Here is a 6,011-nt window from a genome sequence, read left to right on the forward strand (position 1 = left end):
AAATTATCAATTTGAGTTGCTCATTTGTCGGTCACATATTAAGTAAAACACTTTTCATAGATGGTTTATTATCGGTTGATAAACTGTCGGCAAGAATTAAGGTAGATTTTGCTATGGGCATGGTCCTTGTTCTGCATGGACGCTCAAACAACCCGAAATATACCCCGAGTTTCCCCTGGCCCTGACACCATGTCTATGGTCAGAGCCAGAGGAAACTTAGACTACCCGAAATATAGTCAGATATTGTTTCCATATATCTGAAAAAATCACGTGTTCGAACTTTCTATCGTTTCGAAGTGGGTGCCTGTCCTAAACTATATTATATGAATACTTTTTTTAATTTGATTAAAATCCATCACACTTTATGACAATTTTTCTTGCTCCTGGAAATACTGACGACGAGCATCCTGTACTCTGTTCGTTTTACCTGCAAGCAAGGTCGGATACAGGATTTTCCATAAGGGGGGCGTGCCAAATTACCTGGAGTCCTGGGGTATTCACCTTCACTCTAGTGTATTTCACGATACGACCAATCCCCTCCCCCTTAAAGCCGCCAGTGGCACGTTGCAGTCAGTTGTCACAAGTCTAAAAATACCACCATAAGTCTTTTTTAACTTGTTTATATTTACCCATACACACAAATTTCCGAGTAAGTAATAAGTGTTTCAGCAGTGTGAAAACCGACGAGGCCTGACGGGTGACCTATGACCTTCACATCCGACAGTGAATTCAAATTCGGGTAATCTAGGCACGTCTTATCTTTTGTATGCACATTTCCAAGAAAATATAAAGAAGTTTCTCAGTAACTTAAACTTTATTACGTGTACGTTAATTGAGTTCCAAATATTTAGAAATGGAAATTTCTAATATTCTTTTTAAACATTCCATATGTAACCTTTCTTATCTGGATAGTTTTTAACTCTTTTAACCATCTCACCGTGTAGTTTGTGAGCAGTTATTTCAAGTTATAAATCACCGTGTAGTTTGTGAGCAGTTATTTCAAGTTATAAATCACCGAGTAGTTTGTGAGCAGTTATTTAAAGTTATAAATAACCGTGTAGTTTGTGAGCAGTTATTTACAGTTATAAATCACCGTGTAGTTTGTGAGCAGTTATTTAAAGTTATAAATAACCGTGTAGTTTGTGAGCAGTTATTTAAAGTTATAAATCACCGTGTAGTTTGTGAGCAGTTATTTATAAATCACCGTGTACACACGTAGTTTGTGAGCAGTTATTTCCAGTTATAGATCACCGTGTACATGTAGTTTGTGAGCAGTTATTTAAAGTTATAAATCACCGAGTAGTTTGTGAGCAGTTATTTAAAGTTATAAATAACCGTGTAGTTTGTGAGCAGTTATTTCCAGTTATAAATCAACGTGTAGTTTGTGAGCAGTTATTTCCAGTTATAAATCAACGTGTAGTTTGTGAGCAGCTATTTCCAGTTATAAATCACAGTGTTGTTTGCGAGCAGTTAAGTTATTTGACAATATGTTATGTTTAACGTTGTTGGCCCGAATGTGGGAGCGCACGAGAGGTGCGACGGGAGGAATCCGGAGAAACCGGGAGAAACCCACGTGCACGTAGTCGAGCGGGTGACCATATACCTTTACACTCCATGGGACAACGTCTATTTCCGGAAGTAAAATCCAAAAAACTAGGAACTTGAAAAATGTTGAAAATCATTAAACCCGGTTGTTAGACAATTGTGGTCGTAATCTTATGATAAAGACATGCATTACATTTTGTCCAGTACAACCTTAATAATTCTCCATTTTCATTTTGTAATTTCTTTTCCTTAAGCAGTTCCTGTATAAACAAATTGTATCTAAATGTATATATTGTGTACGTCGTTTATTAACCCTAATTTGTAGTATCCTAATGTAGCAACATTCATCTTACTCTTAGATCTCGAGATCTGTCTTTCTTCCTGTCATTCTTCTTTGCTTTCCTTTCTTTATAATCATTATAAGTAAACCGTGTCGCTATTAAGATCGCTGTAATATATATTCTATCGAGAGGGCTTTTATAAGTTTTTAAAAACTTGTGCCCAATCCAATTGTGTCTGAACAATAACATGTGTTCAAATCAAATCAAACAATTTTTTTATATCTTAAAAGTATGATAGAAAATTTTCTAACATCAATTGTTGGACTAGTTTTCCTCTATTTAAAATGATATTTGAAAACTCTTTAAGTACTAATATTACATAATTGATTTCATAGTCCTTATCAATACCATGTACACCAATGATAACAGACATTGGATGACGAGGAACCATAATACCATAGACTTCTTCTATTTTTCTGTGTTGATGGAAACCAAACAGACTTAACATGGAAGCATTCCCAGAAAAATAAACCAAAATGATTTTCCTGCCATCAAAACGAAATGGTTTCTCTGCCATCAAAACGAAATGGTTTCCCTGCCATCAAAACAAAATGGTTTTTTTCTGCCATCAAAACAAAATGTTTTTTTTTTCTGCCATCAAAACAAAATGGTTTCCCTGCCATCAAAACGAACTGGTTTCCCTGCCATCAAAACAAAATGGCTTCCCTGCCATCAAAACAAACTGGTTTCCCTGCCATCAAAACAAAATGGTTTCCCTGCCATCAAAACAAAATGGTTTCCCTGCTATCAAAACAAAATGATTTCCCTACCAACAAAACGAAATGGTTTTCCCTGCCATCAAAACAAAATTATTTCCCTGCCATTAAAACAAAATGGCTTCCCTGCCATCAAAACGAACTGGTTTCCCTGCCATCAAAACAAAATGGCTTCCCTGCCATCAAAACAAAATGGTTTCCCTGCCATCGAAACAAAATGGTTTCCCTGCCATCAAAACAAAATGTTGTTTTTTCTGCCATCAAAACAAAATGGTTTTCCTGCCATCAAAACAAAATGATTTCTCTGCCATCAAAACGAAATGGTTTCCCTGCCATCAAAACAAAATGGTTTCCCTGCCATAAAATCAAAATGGTTTCCCTACCATCGAAACAAAATGGTTTTCCTGCCATCGAAACAAAATGGTTTCCCTGCCATCAAAACAAAATGGTTTTCCTGCCATCAAAACAAAATGATTTCTCTGCCATCAAGACGAATTGGTTTTCCTGCCATCAAAACAAAATGGTTTCCCTACACCATCGAAACAAAATGGTTTTCCTGCCATCAAAACAAAATGGTTTCCCTGCCATCAAAACAAAATGTTTTTTTCTGCCATCAAAACAAAATGGTTTTTTTTCTGCCATCAAAACAAAATGGTTTCCCTGCCATCAAAACGAACTGGTTTCCCTGCCATCAAAACGAACTGGTTTCCCTGCCATTAAAACAAAATGGCTTCCCTGCCATCAAAACGAACTGGTTTCCCTGCCATCAAAACAAAATGGCTTCCCTGCCATCAAAACAAAATGGTTTCCCTGCCATCGAAACAAAATGGTTTCCCTGCCATCAAAACAAAATGTTGTTTTTTCTGCCATCAAAACAAAATGGTTTTCCTGCCATCAAAACAAAATGATTTCTCTGCCATCAAAACGAAATGGTTTCCCTGCCATCAAAACAAAATGGTTTCCCTGCCATAAAATCAAAATGGTTTCCCTACCATCGAAACAAAATGGTTTCCCTGCCATCGAAACAAAATGGTTTCCCTGCCATCAAAACAAAATGGTTTTCCTGCCATCAAAACAAAATGATTTCTCTGCCATCAAGACGAATTGGTTTTCCTGCCATCAAAACAAAATGGTTTCCCTACACCATCGAAACAAAATGGTTTTCCTGCCATCGAAACAAAATGGTTTCCCTGCCATCAAAACAAAATGTTTTTTTCTGCCATCAAAACAAAATGGTTTTTTTTCTGCCATCAAAACAAAATGGTTTCCCTGCCATCAAAACGAACTGGTTTCCCTGCCATCAAAACGAACTGGTTTCCCTGCCATCAAAACAAAATGGTTTCTCTGCCATCAAAACAAAATGATTTCCCTACCAACAAAACGAAATGGTTTTCCCTGCCATCAAAACAAAATTATTTCCCTGCCATTAAAACAAAATGGCTTCCCTGCTATCAAAACGAACTGGTTTCCCTGCCATCAAAACAAAATGGCTTCCCTGCCATCAAAACAAAATGGTTTCCCTGCCATCGAAACAAAATGGTTTCCCTGCCATCAAAACAAAATTATTTCCCTGCCATTAAAACAAAATGGCTTCCCTGCCATCAAAACGAACTGGTTTCCCTGCCATCAAAACAAAATGGCTTCCCTGCCATCAAAACAAAATGGTTTCCCTGCCATCGAAACAAAATGGTTTCCCTGCCATCAAAACAAAATGTTGTTTTTTCTGACAACAAAACAAAATGGTTTTCCTGCCATCAAAACAAAATGATTTCTCTGCCATCAAAACGAAATGGTTTCCCTGCCATCAAAACAAAATGGTTTCCCTGCCATAAAATCAAAATGGTTTCCCTACCATCGAAACAAAATGGTTTCCCTGCCATCAAAACAAAATGGTTTTCCTGCCATCAAAACAAAATGATTTCTCTGCCATCAAAACAAAATGGTTTCCCTGCCATAAAAACAAAATGGTTTCCCTGCCATCAAAACAAAATGTTTTTTTTCTGCCATCAAAACAAAATGGTTTCCCTGCCATCAAAACGAACTGGTTTCCCTGCCATCAAAACAAAATGATTTCCCTACCAACAAAACGAAATGGTTTTCCCTGCCATCAAAACAAAATTATTTACCTGCCATTAAAACAAAATGGTTTCTCTGCCATCAAAACGAACTGGTTTCCCTGCCATCAAAATAAAATGGTTGCCCTGCCATCAAAACAAAATGGTTTCCCTGCCATCAAAATAAGTGTACATCTCTCTTAATCTACTTACGACTATATATATCTATCTCATGTTTCCAGAGGTATTTTGTAACAATTCATGCCATTTCAATTGACTGGTTTCTGGCAAACTTTTTATTAGGTCAATAAAAAAAAAAGAATTGACTTTGTTATGAGTAGATACGTACAAAATTAATTAACAGCATGGAATATTAATATTTCCAATGTCATTTCTAATAATATTTTTTCCAATGTGTTGGAATAGCACGTACAATACCATAGTATTCTGTAAAATTAACTTCTTATACTCTGGAACTTCTGGTTTTTTTCCTTTTTTTTGTGAAATTTTGGTTATTCTACTCCTTGACTGGAAAAATCATGATTTTGGTTTTCTTTGTATACTAAATGAAGGTTGACATTTAGTGCAAGACGATTCAAGTTTATTCAATGATTTTATAGAACCTCAGGAGAATCCGACAAAATTAGCGAGACAAAATTAGCGAGTCGACTTCAAATTTTAAGCTTCCAACTTACAGATTTCCAAATCAAGTTATTGTAATAAACTTTTTCATATTCAACAAATGTACTAATGTAGTAAGTACCATTGAAAACACCAACAAGAAATATCTTTAAAAAAGATAAACGGCATAGTTTAAATGCTTGTGGTTATAATGTAAAACTGCTGTTGAAATAAATTAACGATATAATGCGTTTCAGCACGGATAACAGAATTATATCAGTTTGAATCATTTTTAATCAGGAATTTAATTTTATCAATGTATCATTTAAAAAGATTCATCCGCTTATTCAGCTTACATTCAATCTTAACTTTGTTTCGTTTTTAACTGCATATCTGCCGAATAATTGTTTGAAAAAGGTAAAAAAAAAAAAACACATACGAGTTGCTTCCCTTGTACCATTGTCAATATGATACATTGTAACCACAGGCGTCTACTTCTATAAATAGAGAAAAAAATATTGTCACTACGTATGAGTAGGGCCTAATATTTTTTGTCTATTAATACCATCCAAAGGCAGACGCCTGTGATATAACCTATATTAACACAGACAAGTCAAAATATACATAGTGTAATAGTGTCAATTTTGATTAAGCTTAGAAGAATGAAATGATGAGAGTTGGTGGGCACCATAAAAGCATGGTTTGTTTTGATTTGGGGTTTATTTTATTTTTTT

This window comes from Pecten maximus, chromosome 14, assembly GCF_902652985.1.
Source record: "Pecten maximus chromosome 14, xPecMax1.1, whole genome shotgun sequence".
In the NCBI taxonomy this organism is placed as follows: Eukaryota; Metazoa; Mollusca; class Bivalvia; order Pectinida; family Pectinidae; genus Pecten; species Pecten maximus.